This window comes from Pinus tabuliformis, chromosome 8, assembly GCF_031772625.1.
Source record: "Pinus tabuliformis cultivar Carrire ecotype Pingquan chromosome 8, CPIR1, whole genome shotgun sequence".
Lineage (NCBI taxonomy): Eukaryota > Viridiplantae > Streptophyta > Pinopsida > Pinales > Pinaceae > Pinus > Pinus tabuliformis.
Window position 1 is genome coordinate 948,389,963 of NC_142294.1, and position 18,061 is coordinate 948,408,023.

An 18,061-nucleotide genomic window follows, 5' to 3' on the forward strand; every position below is an offset into this window, starting at 1 on the left:
AAATCCAAATCAACCTGATTCAAACCTTGCAAAAAATTTCTTGAGTGGAGAATCTGCATCCCCTTCTCACTCATGTGCCCGAGCCTATGATGCCACAATTATGTATCTTCTCCTTTGGATGTTAAAAAATTAACAAAATTATAAATACCACTGCATAAATACAATGTACCAACATTTTCTCCTTTTGCTATTTTGAGGGCTCCTTTAGTGACCTTCCAGGTTTTATCTGTAAAGGTAGTTACACAGTGTTCACCTCCCAAATGCCTCGTTGAAATTAGTTTTTTCTTCAGATCTGGAACATGCCTTACCTCCTTCAATTACCATTGGTTTGCATTCTTTTTTTTATGAAAAATTTACCCATTCCAATGATTTTACAAGGTTTATCATCATCCAGATGAACTTGTCCAAAATATCCTTGAACATAATCATGAAAAATTTTCCTATTAGGTGTGACATGGAATGAGGTCCCTTAATCTACAACCCAAGCAACAATAATATTTTCTAATGAAAGAATCAAAGCATCTTGCAACACATCACATGTCACATTCGCTTCATGATTTTTTTCTTTCTCTGTGTATCTTTTTTTCCCTTTCGAGAGTTACGATCTTTCTTCAGGTATCATTTCTTCCTAAATTTATAGCACATTATCCCTGATCTAGACTTGGATCTGCCTTTCCTTGAGTTACTGCGATATCCTGGGCTCTTTCCTCTTTCCATTTTTCTTCCCCTAGTCTCTGCAGTCAAAGAATTACCTGCTGTCTCACCAGAAATTTTCCATCGCATTTCCTCGCTAAGGAGAGCACCAACTACATCATCAAACATTAAATTACTAGATCCAGAGACAAAGTTGCTAATGGCCATAACTAAGCCATTCCAACTTTCTAGTAATGAGCATATAAATAACAGAGCCATAATTTCATTAAAATTTACCCCTACAGAACTTAACTAACTGGTAACCATATTAAATTCATTTAGTTGATTAGAAATAGATCCACGTTCTAACATATTCATATTAAATAAATTCTTCATAAGAAATACCCTATTTGAGGCCGAGGGTTTTCATATAGTTTGGCCAATGCCGAAATTAAACCCTCTGTTATTGTTTCCTTTGAAATATTAAAGGCTACCGATGCCACTAGGCACATTCATATTGTTCCAAGTGCCTTTCTATCAAGAATCTCCTATTATGTGTCTATCATACTTGTCATCTTCTTTGTTTTACCACTTAATGGTAGGTACAAGTATTTATGATACAAATAATATTCCATTTGCATCTTCCACTTAGGTTATTCCATAGAAACAAAGGTCCATTAGGTTATTCCATAGAAACAAAGGTCAGAGGGGGGCCTCTCGGAGAGAGAAAGAAAAAAGCTGGCATATTATAGTCTTTCCTACTTGCGCCTTTTAGGGGCAGAGTCCTCACTATTCCGATGGTGAGGGCCTTTCAGAAACTTGTGTTGCTCCCGGTGAAATTTCAATAGTATGTTCTTCAAAGCAGAATCCGTTTGTTTCCGAGTTATAAAGGGCACGGGGGCTCTATCCAATGCCGGACCCCATTTCTTCTTAATAGCGGCTAGGGGGGCGGAAGATATTTTCGCCAAATGAAGTAGACACGCAGTTAGCATTTTATGTTTGAGTAACTCCCTGGTTTTGCGGGAGTTATGGCTTTTGCAGTAAAAGGCAAGATAACTCACTAACTTGTGACTATAGAGCTCGATGACGATCTTTTGCTGTTTTTCCTAGTAGTTTTGGTTGTTAAATTTCTTGACCATAAACCTACCATCTTCTGCCATTGCTCCCACTCAAACCATGGACCCTTTTCTCCTGCAAGCTTATAAACAAAATAGACCTTCGACTTTGACACCAGTTCTTAGAAAAATATATATTACAGAGCAATGGAACACATAAAATAATGTAGAAACACAAACACAGAAAACACATAAAATAAGAGAGACACAGATCTATGTGGTTCATCGAATTTGTGCTACGTCCACAAAGAAATGACCAATCCTTCCTTTGCAGCATCCAACAAAATGAAGAGATACAACCTACAACAAATCCGTTGTAATTTCCTCTTCGCTCTCTTACAATCTCCTCTCTTTTTCTCGCTTAGAATACACATATACATAGTGCAATAAAGTTCCCTCATATATAACTAGGGGTTTTCTTTTAGGGAAGAAAACCTAAATTAAACATAACTTCTATCGTCAGATCATCCGCCTAATGAACATATCAATTTGACTACAAAATTACAATATTTTACAAGCTAATTTAACACATATTTTTAGCTTCAGGGACACTTCCTCCAAACCCCCACTAGGGGGGGGGGGGGGGGGGCGCGGGGGGCGGGGGGGCTCATAAAATCTTTGTCATCTCCCCCCCTCGACCCCACTAATGACGATTAAATGGGTGGCATTGCCACCTCGTTAAAAATTGGGGTCCAACATGATGATACCTCTTAATAAAGTAGATAATCAGGCTCCACACCCAATATTAACATTTGATATTTTGTCTTGCATGATCAAAGATGGAAATCAAGTTAGGGTTTTCAAAATTTTAATGACTATTCTTTCATTTACCAAATTCCATTCATTCCATTGTTTTCTTCCATCGCTTAAACTGCTCTGCAACTAGACCTCCTGGGATTGTTTATTTAGTTTTTTCATATAATTCATTTATGTTGCTTTTGAGAAAATTTAAGTCTAGTGATATAGAGTTTCTCTCCTTTCCTATCTGATGGAGAAACTATTTTCAACTTTACAATGACTTCGACAAAGGTAATGATGGTTTAAACCCTTTCTTTGCGTCATCTGCAAATGCATTTTTTTTATTTAAGTTTTTCAATTTATATTTGATATCATTTGGACTATATTTGACATTTTCTCCATTTATATTTGTAGGATAACATATATTTCTCTTTATATCAAAGATCCTTCACAAAGATTCTTCTCTAAACCCTTACAATGGGTTTTTTTTTTATGGAGAAAAGTGTTTATAAGTTTGTAGGCAACAAATACTTGTCGCATTACCGATTTCCCTAAATGGTTTGTTTGAACATCCTTTCCATAGTTTATGGAATTTTTACAAAGGCACTGGTGCATTTTTAGAAAAGTTTTGAACTTTGACTGCCTGGTAATTCAACAACCCATTTATACTTTTTGTTTTCTTTGTATTTCTTTTAAAACTTTGGTATAGGGTATCCACAAACTCTAGAATTTCATGTACAGTTTAACGAGTATATTATTTAGAATATAATAAATATACAGTTAGGTTTCAATGCTTGAAACCTTAACCCCTAATATACATATATGTTTTTAATAGAAATTGTATCTAGCAGAAATACTTCTTTATTTTCTCTGCAACTTCAAGGGTTTGTTTATTATGCTCGACTATGTACTTGTTCAGCGTTTGGAATTATTATTATCAATAGTAGAGAAAATTTTTTGTATTTGAATATTAATGCTAAATGTTGTGAAATCGTTCAAAGTTAATGAATGACTAGTATTATATACAATCATCTTCTTCGCGAAAAGAATCTTTATAAACTATGCTTTTATGATCTCTATTTCTAAGTACTAAACTTATTCAATATTATGTTTTCTTCTTGTAGTCAATTCGAGGGTTTCTATGCATACAATCCATATTTTATTTTTAACATTAAAGAATACTATATTGGTATTAATCCACGCCTGTTTGTAGCAAAAATAACGGGAGGTACATTTCATGTACATTGCCATCCATGGGCATCATTGTTTGCATACTAACTGTCCAAGCCCAATTTCCTTTCAAAATTACAAAAACGACTAAGTTGTCACATGATTACTAGGATAGACCTTATAGAACTACCATAGTAAGAAAATGCATTTAAAATTCAACATAAAAAAACAGACAAAATAAGAAGACTAGTCATCTGGGGTAGCTAGTCAGTTGAGGTTGATTCTAGTTGTTTCTTCAACAGTTTAAGAGTTTTGCATTTCCATTTGAATTTGGAGATCCTCAATTTGATTACACAAAGAATCTACCTCATCTTCCAGTTGTCGAATATTTTTTTTCTTCTCAATTTTCCTCTCTTACATTTCATATGCTTGCTTACGCTGTTGTTGAAGACACCTATGAAGATCAGCTAAGCCCGCCCATAGTTTGGAGTGTTGTTTATCAAAAGACCCATAGGAAGGTGAGGAGTATGCGGCTGAAGGTGGGCACATCTTCCACTTACTTCCTCAACGACCCACCATCCCCCCCGAGCACGGGAGCTGACCACCCTAAGAGCCAGAGTCCAAATCATCTAGGAGAATATGATTTATCGTGGAAATTAACTCAGAGGGATGGTTCATATAGATGATTTGGGATCTCTCACAGTGATCCCACTCACCAAAAATTGTCTCTCCCTACTCAACCAAACTAAAATTGACACCCTCACTAATAATTGTCACTCTCACCAGTAATTAACACTCTCTAGACTGTGTGAAGGGGCTACCCTCCTTAGCTAGAATTATCTCTTGAATACCCTGACTCTGCCAAAGAGTCCTTGCTCCAACGACCTTCTCAAAAGAGTCAGAAACTTTCATATTTCAGAAGTTAAGACCATTATGTCATAATTTACAGAATTTTCGAGCTGAAGCCTCATGTGGAATTGAAAGACTATAGGTTTACCTCCGGGATCCCAATGCTCCACCATGATTGCCCTGATGTATGAAATGCCTTTAGCCTTGAGAAAATTCTCCTTCATGTGCACGAACCATCTGTTCCAAACCAGAGGAAGTAAATCCGACTCTCACTCTAAGGGATTTCACATGGTGATGGGTTGATTGTTCCTGCTACGGATCCAGATACGAGGAGAGAATTGTAGAGTTCCCACACTTATCATCTTCTCCATGCCAAGTGTTTTGACCTGCTAAGGTTTTCAACCACGGGTCGAGTGAGAAATAACGAATATGCTCAAATGACACAATATGAAGGGGGAGAGGGGGCACATATAGAGAGGAAGGATTTGATGGGAGTGGGGAGATTGGGAGGGGGTTGAGGGAGGAGAAGATGCAGTGGCAGGAGAGGTTGCTGGGAGAGGGGGGTCAGAGAGGGGGTGATGTGGAGGATGGTGTGGGGGACGGGGAGACAGGAGGAGGGAACCTTGTAAGGAAGGGAGAATTCCCACAAGGGGAGGGGAGGGACAATAGAGATTGATAAAACCATTAAATACATGATTTTTGACTTTTTTGCCAAGTTTTTAGTGTAGGGGGAGGAAATTATCATCAAATTTAGGAATTTCATGAAAGGAATTAGGGAATGGGAAAATAACCATCTATTTCATTGACCTTGCTGCACCTTTCTTTCATTTGATAGGATGTGTTGGCTTGCATATTCCTCCGCTTGGTTATTTGTCTTTGTTAACACCTAAAAATCATACACTTGCTAGTGCAATCAATAAGACATTAAAAGTGTCCAGCATAATACACGGGTGGACATTTTTCCAGCCAAATACATTAAGAAGTTAAAAAAATCAAAGTTCTCCTAAGGTCCAAAGTTTATAAACGAAACAAAATTTAAGGCTGTGTGTATATTTCTTCGATAAATGCACGTGCGTGGCATAAGATGATGACTCAGTGATTTAGGACCACTTTGCACACTTGCGGCTGACTCTCTAACATGAGATCAGTCCAGTACAACTGAATTCGAGTTGCCTTGGAGGTATGCAACCCTCATTGGAATCCTCTTGTCCTACTTGTGTCTTTATCATACATATACCAAGAGAGGGAAGAAGGATTCAAAAAACTATATATAAATAGGCCATGGGAGAACCAAAGCATGAGACATTGTTATGCTGGCCAAATTCCTGTTTAAGAAAACCACCATTGCATTGTTGAAGCCAACGAAGTGAAAAGCACTAGCAAGTTGGCCAAATTTCTTCTAAGAAACCCAAAATCTTAGTGAGAGAAGAGGAATCCACCCTTGGAGAGTCTTCACACTTCTTTGAGAGAGAGGAGAAATTTGCAAAGAGATTGACGAAAGAAACCCCTTTGCTAAGGATTTTTGAGCTCCATAGCTCAAAGAATTCTCTTCAAGTGTTTGAGATTATAATTGTATTCAACCTTTACCACTAGCAATCAATAAAGGGAGATTATTACATATATTATTGATGTGTTTGATCCATTTGAGAATTGTTTTGTTTATGTACCTCTTTGTTTAGTTCATGTTCATGTATGCATTATTTTTATTACTTACAATGTTTTTTTTTATTTAAGTCTGTCCTCTAACAACACCAATGTTGATTGTGATCCTTTGCAGGGAATAATCTACTACTAAGGGGGTGTCTTTTGGTACACTTGTGCTCCAAAAACACTACAACAAGAATTTCTTCCATACTGATCTCTTTTCATTAATCTAGAGATTGTTTTTGCATGACCTCCTCTCTGCACAACCATCCTACAAGGCGTTCTTCACCTCCCTGGATTTTTTACAGAACCCCAGGAACTATTCTGAGCTCACGGAAGTAAAAAAAATTTATGATATTTCTCACTCACGGGCATTTTCCTATGACAGACGTGAGCGCATGTCTGTTTCTACAAAAGCCTCTAGCATGTATATGTGTCTAAAAAAATGCACGAGAAATAGAGAGCAAGGAAAACCTTGTATTTTTCAGTTTTCTCAAGTGATTGGCAACATTTAGTGAATTTCTTTCATCTCTACATTCAATATTTTCTATTTTAGTACTCCTGGTTGCGTGATGAACCATAATTCATCAAAAAATTAGAGTTTTTTTTTTTATGTATTTTCAAAATACCCACATAGCCTAATTAGGGAGAAAAGTAAGTGGCCAAAATCCACATATGTTTTCAAACTATTTTTCTTTAAATTTCTGTAAATAACATAGCTTAGTTAGGGAAGAAAGTAAGTGGCCCATTATCCACAAATCTTTCTACTAACCAAAGAATTTTGTTTGGGACTAAGAGAAAATGTTACTAGAGGAAGTAAGTAATCTCTGCTTCCCTTGCATCTCTTAGATGAGCCTGGGATTGCACATGAAAACCTTCTCGAAAACATTTGAATTTCCATCTCCCTCATTAAACTCCACATACTTTAATAGGAAAAATTAAGTGGCCCATAATCCACAAAAAAATTTAATGTTTCCATGCAAGGAACAACCAACACTCCAGTTAATTATAAGGATATTGAAAAGCATCATCACATATCCACATCTTATCACACTTTGTATGTTCACTTCCATCACCCACTAAGCCTTCATACACTTTGTACTCAAGAAAGCCTCCCATTTTGTGGAGCTTTGGGTACTTAGTATATTTTTTCTTACAAAATCACTTCATAAGTGGAGTAAGACTCCTTAAAACAACCATAACTTGAACCAATTAAATTTCCCCACAGGGGCCACCAAAAGATTTATAGTTCATGTTACGACCATTGGTTGTAGGCATCCCATAAGCCGCCATGGTCATGTTAACCATTGAAACATAGTTGTTTACTTTGTAGGGAGCTTAAAATCCTTCAATCATCCCACTGGAAAGAATACCCAAGCATGGTAGAGACCCAATTCAAAGGGGGTTCGGCTTAGGTCTAGTGCGTGCAGTACTCTTTGGGGATACCTAACCCATATAACGCTCGGTACTTGTAATTGACTACCAAGAAGCTAAAGACTCAAATAATAACATGGGACAAAGGTACTTAGTGACCAAATCTAGGGCATCATCTCCCTATAGGTGATGGTGCAAGCAGCACTTGAGCCTCATTATCATTACCTTGGTTGATTCTTCAGCTACTGGAAGGTGTCACCAGTTCTTTTGAGACATTGCCCTAGGACCCATCAAAGGATATCTTCATAAGGCCCAGTTACTTTGAGAGAAGACAGGACGATTAGGTATTCATATGATATATATTTAAATAGGAACGCAACAAATTATAGATATAACCATACATATAGATATGCAGCAGAAATAATACTTCATTTCATTACTATAAAACACTGAAATATTCTTACAAACAGAAATGGAAATAAACTAGCTAGGGCGATGGTAGCTTATCTCTGAGACGAGATGTGGTGGCTACATGCCTTTGAACTGTGTTACAATGAGGCTCAAAGGCCTATTTATTATTGAGAAGCAATGGAAAACCCTAAACATCCAAAAACCTAACCCTAGAAGATGAAACACCAAACTGTGGGCCCCGTTTGGGTAAATTGGTACATCAACTTCTTGGGGTCATAACTTTGGCATATGATCTCCGTTTAATGTGCACAATATCTCACTAGAAATATCTATCCAATAACTACAACTTTGGGAAGAGGACCCACTTTGCTCCCAGTTTTCCCAAAAAACATCATTTTGGGCCTCAAAATGGCTTCAGACGTTCAGGACTCGAAAAACTACTAAAAATAGTAAGTTGTGCTATAATTAAGGAAACTGAAAAGTTGAAAGAAACAATGGTGGGGGTCCAAGTGGACTTGGAGGGTGGCCACCAATATCCACCTAGATCATTCCTCCCCCCTTAGGAAGCAATGGTCCACATTGCGTTGAGTTCCTCCATGAGATGAGGAAACTTTTGCTGAACTTGGTCCCTGGTGAAGGGTTGGCCTGCTTTGACAACTCAATACAGTTGGATATTTTGTTGGTGAGTGTGCTTGCTGTGTGTCCATGATCCGATCAGTTGTAGCTTGTTCCATACAATCTGGATTTATCTCTATGGGTGTGAGCTATTCTGCAATGTCGGATGTGTCTAGTAATGGTGGAAAGTATGGCCGAAGGCAGTCCGCATTGAAAAATGGGTGCAGGCCAAGGAATGGGGGAATGTTGAGCTCAAATGCATTGTCTCGCATAGCCTTGGTAATGGTGTAAGAACCATATCGGAGTGGTATGAGTTTCCGATAGGCTCAAGTAAGGCGCTCCTTTTGCAAATGCAACCAGACTTTGTCGCCCACCTGAAACTTGTGTGGCACCTGATGTTGATCATGTCGCTGCTTGTACTTGGCATTTGATTTCTCTAGAATGTTGTGGACTTACTGGTGAATATGTTGGATTTTCTTAATGAATTTATTTTCCTTATCTATTTCAGGCAGGACTTGAGCCGAATCTGTGTGAGTAGTTGCAAATGACATGGCCGCATCAATGGGACATAGTGGCTGGAATCCCAAACCCCCCTGAAAAGGGTTGTGGCTAGTCGAGATGTGGAGAGCCCGGTTTTAGCAGTGCTGAACATAGGGGAGGTTATCATCCCAGGTGCGTGGATTCTTTGAGTTGTACATGCACAGAATGTGTACGATAATCCTGTTGACAACCTCTGTCTGGTCATCAGATTGAGGATGGAAGGCTATAAACTTAGTGAGTTTGGTGTCCAGCATTGACTAGAGACTCAACCAAAATGTACTATTCCATCCCGATCTGAGATGATAGACTGTGGGATCTGAAAGTGTACCCACACTCGTTCAAAGAAGAGTTTAGCAGTGGCTTCTGCTGTGATATTCTTCTTGCAGGCCGCCATAATGGCCATCTTCAAGAACCTGTCGACGACCATAAAAACATAGTCATTTTCATGCTTAGTAGAAGGAAGGCCCGACATGTAATCCATGGAGATGGATTCCCAAGGTCGACTAGGGGTAGGTAGACGAGTATAGAGGCCTTGCTTCTTGATGGTCATTTTGGAAATGGTGTAGGCAGTGCATGATCTGATGTACTTCCCGACATCCTGTCGAAGATTCGGCTGATAGAAATACTTTTGTAGTACTGTCACCATTTTCTCGACCCTGAAATGCCCATTAGCCTGACTGTAGTGTGCTTCCCAAATCATCTTGGCATGTTCGCTTGAAGGAACACAAAGGTGACCCAGGTGGCATAATAGGGCATCTTGGAGGTGAAAATCTAGAACACACTAACACTTTAAGAGTGTCTAGTATGTGTGGCTGAATTCTGGGTCGCTTTTGTAGAGAAGTGGCCAATCAGAAGTCTTGTGCCCACAAGAGTTGAGCACGGTGATTAACGCCATGATCAGTGGTCAACTAAGGCAATCTGCAACATTGTTGGTGCTGCCCTTCTTATAATTGATATTCAAATGGAATTTTTGTAGGTATGTGGACCACTTCTGATGGTGATCATTCTGAAATTTCCCTTGGGTTTGTATGAACTACAGGGGTCAGTGGTTTGTGTGGATGACCGTTTCCTTCCCCAAAATGTAATGCTTCCATTATCGCGAGGCTTGCATAATGGAATACATCTCTTTATCATAAGTGGGATACTTCCAGACTGTGTTTGAAAGTGTCTCACTGTGATATGCCACTAGATGCCTGTGTTAAGTGAGGACTGCCCCAATAGCATAATTAGAGGCATCTGTCTCGACCTCAAATGGTTGTTGCAAGTCTGGTAATGCAAGCATTGGTGCCAAGCAGAGGTGATATTTCAACTCTGTGAATGCCTTCTGTTGATATTTAGACCAAAAGAATTTTTCTTTCGCTCCTCCCTTGGTGACTTGACTCAAGGGCCAAGTGATATGAGAAAATCCCAACACGAACTTGCGGTAGAAGTTGGCAAGACCTAGAAAGTTGTGAAGCTCTATTAAAGTGGTTGGAGATGGCCAATCTCGAATGACTTGGATCTTGGTTGGATCCACATGCACTCCACATTCATCAATAATGTATCTTAGATACTGAACCTGGGTCATGTCAAAAGTGCCTTTCTCCAAATTGGAACATAACTTGTGTTGCCATAGTGTTTGGAGAACCTGTCAGATGTGGTGGAGGTGCTCTTCCCAACTTTGGCTAAAGATCAAGATGTCATCTAAGTATGCCACTACAAATGAGTTGGTGAATGGCCGCAATATGTCATCCATTAGCCTCATGAATCTTGCATGAACATTCATCAATCTGAAAGGCATAACCAACCATTTGAAAAGGCCCTCCTTGGCTTTGAAGGTAGTCTTCCACACATCGAAGGGTTCGATTGATACCTAGTGATATCCTAAATTCAAATCAATCTTGCTAAAATATTTTGCCCCCTTCAGTTGGTCCAGGAGGTCATCAATTCGTGGGATCGGATACCTATTATGGACAATGATCTTGTTCAGCGCCCGATAGTCAATACAGAATCTCCAAGTCCCATCCTTCTTCTGTACCAACATGATCAGGCTCCCATATGGCGATGAACTCAGATGGATGTGACCTTTTTGTAGCAGCTCCTGAATCTACCTCTTGACTTCATCATTCTATAGAACAGAGCACCGATAGATTGGTCCATTGGGAAACGACACACCCGGGGTCAGATCGATGGAGTGCTTGACCTGACATTGCAGAGGAACCCCTACAGGGGAGGTGAAGATGTCCTCGTACTCCTCCATGACCTTTTCCATCTGTAGTTGTCGTGCAGAGGGGCCTTGTCTGGAGGTCATGACTACCGTCTTCTTCTTTCCTTGAGGGCGTATCATCAAGAAAACAAATTTCCCAGTTTTGGAAATGAGCTTACTACATTGTTTTGTAGTAACCAAAGAGATGATGGTAGGCGGTGCTACCTCCAATATCCTGTACAACTTATTTCCCAAAGTAACAATAACAACATGGGGCCTTGATTCATACACAGCATGTCGCTTCCACAAGTATGGTTGTCCTAATAAAACATCACAAGAATCAAGGGGAGAAACGTCACACAATAGCTCATCCATGAAGGGCTTGATGTTGTATGGAAGGGGACATTGTTGGCTCACGCGAAGATCCCATCCTTGGTGAAGCCACCCAATGGTGTACGGTTGTGGATGTGTTGTGGTTAGTAAGCCCAGCTGCTTCATGACCTCTGCCGAAATGAGGTTCTTTTGGCTCCCGCTGTCAATAATGAACTATAGTGGGGAGCCCTTTACCCACATTTGGGAGTGGAAGATATGCTCCTCTTCCTCTGGATCTTCGGGTTCCTCCTTCTGGATCTTCGTGGTGGAAATGGTGGTGTTGGGCTTTGCATCAATAATCTGATTCCCTCTATCATTCCCCTTGTTGGGTTTTGACTCAGAGCCAGAAGATGCATTTGATTCTGAAACTGTTAGCTCGGCCACCAGTAACTTCTTGGCTCAACACTCACTTGTGTTGTGAGTGGAGCTCTTATGGAACTCACACCACTTTCCCGTGTCCTTTTTTGGCTTTGCGGCGCTGTTCTTTTCTTGCAGCTTTGGTGGGTTGTCTTGGGCCACCCTGCCTTGGCTTTTTCCTTTGTTTTGCGCTTTGGGGACACCTTTCCCTTGCTTTGGATTTGCAAATCCAAAGTCTCGCTTCTTCTGTTTAAACTTTTGCTCGATCTTGATGGCATATTGGTATGTCGTGCCAAGTGAGGAGATGTTTAGGAATTCTATTTCTTCCTAGATGTACCTATGTAGGCAGCGACGATATTTGAGTACCAAATTATGCTCTGAATCCTTGATACCCAACTTTGTGCCAAGGGTATGGAAAATATTGGTAAACTACAGCACGTCTTGGTCCCTTCCCTGCCGCAACATGGTCCACTTTATGTATTGATCCTCATAGATTCCGATAGGGTAGTACTGCTCCTTTATGGCAGTCCGGAATGAATTCCAAGTGTGTGTGGATGAAAACAGTGAGGCCATACTTTCATCCTTCTGCTCGCAGTAGGCTTCCCACCAGTCCTTGATGTGGGGGGCGACTTTGAGAAGAGTGAAAGTAATCTTTTCCTGGCCGGAAAGATCATGAACATAAATATACCCTTCTAGCAGATTTAACCATTTATCTACAGCGTCTGCATCTATTTGACCCTCAAATATGGGAATGTCAAAGTTAACTTGTACCTTAAAGTGTGTGGCAATTCTAAAGTAGCTCCTAGAAGTAGATGTGTCGCCCCTGGGTAGCCGCTGAAGGATCTAGGCAAAGTTGTCCATCATCGCGTTCCTTTGTTGCTCGAGGACCTCTTCAAGTAATATTTTGATAGGATCTCCTACCCCCTTGTATTTCTTTTCATCCATCATGGGAGGCCGTCGGGATTTGTGAGGCTGGTCTTGCAAAGGTTCAACCAGTTCACTCCCTAACTCCTTATATCCCGACCTCGTTGGGGACATGCAAAGAAAGACAGAGAAAGAGCAGACCCCTCTGATACCACTGATCCAGATTTAAATAGGAATGAAACAAATTATAGATATAACCATACATATAGAGATGCAGTAGAAATAATACTTCATTTCATTACTGTAAAATACTAAAATATGCTTACAAACATAAATGGAAATAAACTAGCTAGGGCGATGGTATCTTATCTCTGAGAAGAGATGTGGTAGCTGCATGCCTATGAACTATGTTAAAATGAGGCTCGAAGGCCTATTTATTGTTTAGAAACAATGGAAAACCATAAACATCCAAAAACCTAACCCTAGAAGATGAAATACCAAACTGTGGGCCCCGTTTGGGTAAATTGGTACATCAACTTCCTGGGGTCGTAACTTTGGCATACGATCTCCGTTTGACGTGCACAATATCTCCTTAGAAAGATATATACAAGAACTAAAACTTCGGGAGGAAAAACATGGGTCCATAGGTTAATGTTGGACCGATGTTGCTCCCAGTTTTCCCAAAAGACGTCGTTTAGCACCTCAAAATGGCTCCGGAAGTTCAGGACCTGAAAAACTGCTAAAAATAGTAAATTGTGCTACAATTAAGGAAACTGAAAAGCTGAAAGAAACAATGGTGGGGGTCCAAGTGGACCTAGCAGGTGGCCACGAATATCCACGTGGATCATCATAGGACTCTTTATCGTATGCAACAAAGAAAAACATTTTTTTTGTTTGCTTGATCACATACTTTAAATTAAAGGAAAATAAACCATTTATATTTTCGCTTTGCTTTATGTATGTGATCATTGATATTTGTATCCTTCCCTCACCAAACACAAAGTAGCACACACTCTAAATCAACACAATAGGGGACACCATGACTCCCCATCGATCTAGATGTTTTTTAAATCTCCCCCCATTGCCAAGAGGTGTGCTAGTACTCCCACCATTTAGGCGGAGAGGACATCACTCAACCACCATTATTGGGTCTTCCTTTCTTGGTACATATTTTCTCAAAAATCCTCCTTAGAAAATGACACCCTTCACCACTCCAGAAAGATTCCCACACGCTACTCCCTTTGGGAGCACACAAACCTCTCCTCTGGATAGTCCTTGAGATACCCATCGAGGTAATTCTCCTGTGACATCCCCACAGAAGACTCTATTGCATATAGATGTACAAAATCATTTTGCGATGACAGGTAATGCAAAAATCCTATCCTTAGTCTCGGTAAATCTATCATATTTAAGTAAGCTAACCAATGACCTGATTGCCCATGGCCAAAATTGGCCAATTATGCCCACCAAGCTCCCTTCAGACATTCCAAAGTTTGAGGGAAAATAGGGCAAAGAACCAGGAAGCCATGTCATGACATTTCATCTGTGGTGTTCATGTAATAGTATCACAGAAGATACTATTAGATTACAACTATTTCAATGCACCCTAATTGGGCCAAATGTGAAATTATATGTGGACCAGCCCTCTATGTCACATGGAAAATTTAGCTTATTAGATACTGCTTTCCTAAAATTCTTCTAGTTCCCAGTTTGCCATGATTCAGGTATGGAACTCCTCACCAATTTTAAAAGAACACCCGCTACTCACATATTGGAACATTGTTATAGACATTTTTGGGCACTGCAACCCCAATCAAATATGTCCATAAACCGAGGGCTCCTAAGTCCCTAAAAGCGTTGTTCGATCCCCTAAAAGGACAAGGTCAGCTGATTACATCATCTCCCAGAAGTTCTCCACGAAAAACTACTCAGAACTGGTCAAAACTGGACCATCTCACCTGCTCCATGGTCAAAGTGCGCTGCATCCCACCTAGATGCACATGGGAGGTGCGATGCATACTAAAAAGCCTTTCTATGGGGTGCGATGGGCGAGAGTGGACAAATGGCAGAGTCAATTTGCGAGGTGGATGATCATGGAATCTTCCAGAAACTTCTCCTGTGACACTTGCCTCTCTGCATTCGCCCAGGGATGAGTAAGAGATCATCAATCTCCAAGTGGAATCAAGGACTATCAGAGAGAGGACACTAATCAAATCTCAGAAGCTGACTCACCTCCCTGCAATCATCTATATATGGATCCCTCATCCCAGAGATCCAGAGGCTGGAATTTTGTATCTTGTAAGGAAGTGCTGCTGGTTTCTTGGTGTAACATCATAGTGTTGGGTGATCTAAGCTTTTCATGAGGTGAAGAAGGGCTTTCTTGCTGAGAGGATGATGCTGGGTTAGAACAATTGGTTGTAATCCTCTTTGCTATTCTTGATATTAATAAAGTTATTCAAGTTTTCCTCCACATTCTTGTATGATTGATGATATATGCATTTGTGTGGTTAATATATATCTGGTCCTATATTGTTTATGATAGTAGATCTCTATTCTTGGATAGCGTTATGTTGCTTTGATTCCACAAGTGCTCTTTGAAGCTGGGTAGACGAGGAAGCGAGTGGCAAAGATCTATCACAAGGGAGAGGAATCAAGCAAGGAACCAAGCGCAAGACAGACGTTGGTCTCCTTTTTTCCCCTCTTATCTACTTCTCATAAAGGAAAACGAAAGTAGTTTTAGTTTGTTTGTTTCTAAGATAGCTACCAGTCTTAGTGGGACTAGTAGCTCTGCATAGACACTAGATTTCCCGATAACAAAATGGCGACTCCGCTGGGGAGCGAATAGATTGTTTGTTTGTCTATATTTGTTTGCTTTATAAACTTACAGACGGAGCCTGAAGTCAAGCCAGCTAGCCTTTGAGCTGCATTTGCTATGCAAGTGCAAAGTAGATCACTGTTGCTTCAGTCTATCTTTGGGTTTTGTTTATGAACTGAACAATCGATTTACAAACTCTCTAATTTCCCTTGTGGTGGCTCTAGTAACCTCCTTAGATCTACCCCTGTGATTTATTTACTGATTATCACTTGCTCGGCCTAAATCCTTGAACTGTGCTATAAACTGTGATAAAAAACTAGATCAAAAGTCTCGCACTGTACCATCGTACCCTCTCTTCAAGGATATCAGTATGCATCGCACTTCTCATCTGTTGTAGGTTGGATGCATACTGGAATCCCTGTGTAACAGGTGCCCGGATCAGAAAAGGCTAATTTTGCTTCTAGACTTTGGTTTTTCTTCACTCTTTTCAGCTCTATTCAGGAGTTTTGTTGTCTGTAGTTAGTATACCTCTATTGGAAACCCCCTTCCTTGCCATTATTCTGCCTCCATTGTGCAAAGAACTGTAAATGATTTTATGTATTGTGAGCCATTTTTAGTTCTCTTTATAAAGAAGTAGCGTAATTGAACTGTCGTTTCTTGATTTGGAAGTGTCACAAGTGTCGTTTTCAGTCATGGAAGAGAATCTGATTGTTCTTGATAGTCGATTACACTGTTACTCTTGTATTTGATTTGAATTAGTAGTTTTTCAAGTGTCGAAAGCAAGTTTTCAATTCCGAATCACAAAGTGTCGTCATTGTCTTCATTTTGTCTTGAAAAGAAGCTTGTTAGTAATGTCGCTTGGAAAAATAATTCAGATTTGTGCTTAGCTTTCTTTTTATCATTCACACATTAAGAAGGCTGAAAAAAAATACATGCATGTGCATTTGCATTTAGACTGTTTGTTGGTTTGATTTAGGACAGTGCATATAGTGTGTGCTCTCTGCTCTATGTTGAAAGAATATCATCTCTCTTTCTTTAGTAGCTACGATTTTCATTGCAAAAAAAAAAGATTAAACGATTGTTTATCATCTTAGATTACATTTTAGGAATTGTATATCTAAATCATGCGGTGAACCTGAAAGGCAAATTTCTTAAGCAAGATCAACTGTAAAATAAATTTAATGAATCTAAAAATGCTTTGGAACCTAATGCACAACATTTAGAAGTCTAGGCTAGAGACGTATTCCGGCGTCGTAAAGCCTGGTAACTGTTGTTTTCATTGTTGGTTGGGTGATTCCTCCACTTTGAGACGACAAGTGCCAGTACGAACTTGTGCTCCCACGTACCGTCGAGTATATATTGGGAGACCACAATAGGCTATATCCTTTATCCATAGGAAGCGGTGTCTGCCACCTTATTGATCACAATGCACTAAACACAGCATTCGGGAAGATTGATTGCCTTACCGTAAAAAGTATTCTGCAGTTTTGCGATTGGTTTGGTAATCCCTCTGTCTAGATTTCCAGAGTAGTCTCTTTCATTCCTTTTTAGACTCCTTAAAGGAAAAGGTCCATCTAAGCACTTGTCACTTCAAGATCATTAAAAATCGAAGGCGACTAGAGTCATCTTTTGTTTTTTCTTGACTCTTAAAAATTGAAAAAACAAGTTGTGTCAAAGCGTCTAAAATTTATTTTAATTGGAATAAACGTCACCTTTCATACGCTGGTCTTAGGTTGAGAAAAATGGAGTCCACCAACCAAGGATTTCCCCTTGGAGGAAATCCTAGTCCTTTCTCCTCTTGGAGAGATGTTGGTGCACCCCATGTGGCCACATTGTCGCTTCCAGGATTGATAATCGGCATGCCCGTATGGCTCTTCTTGACCTCTGTCGTTCAAAACATTGTGATTCCTGAGCAATCAAGTAAGCAACTAGATGATACCAAAGCTACCCCCCAACCTTCTACTTCGTCTGATTCTCCCTCTCCTCCTTCCTCTTCGCTTGATGGGGCTGGTAAAGCCCAAAGTCAAGTAACTAAGAAGAAGAAGGAGAAGTAGAAGAAAGAGAAGAAGAAGAAGGAGCCAAAGATGACAGGGGGCAACCAGTCCGCATATGAATAAGAGGTGTAGGAAATCTCCCGGTACCATGTAATCTATCCATCTGCCATTGGATTGATCCAGTCCTGATCTCGTACTATTATCTTGTAGATTTGGTCCAACTCATCGTCACTTTCCACATAATCGCAGACTGGTTCAATATAGCGTGCCCCTTTTGTAGGATTCAGTGGCATTATAACCCTAAGATACTTTCTTTCAAATGACATTGTCCTCTTCTTCAGATTAATGAACCCATTCATATCTATAGCCCAATTGATTCCTAGGA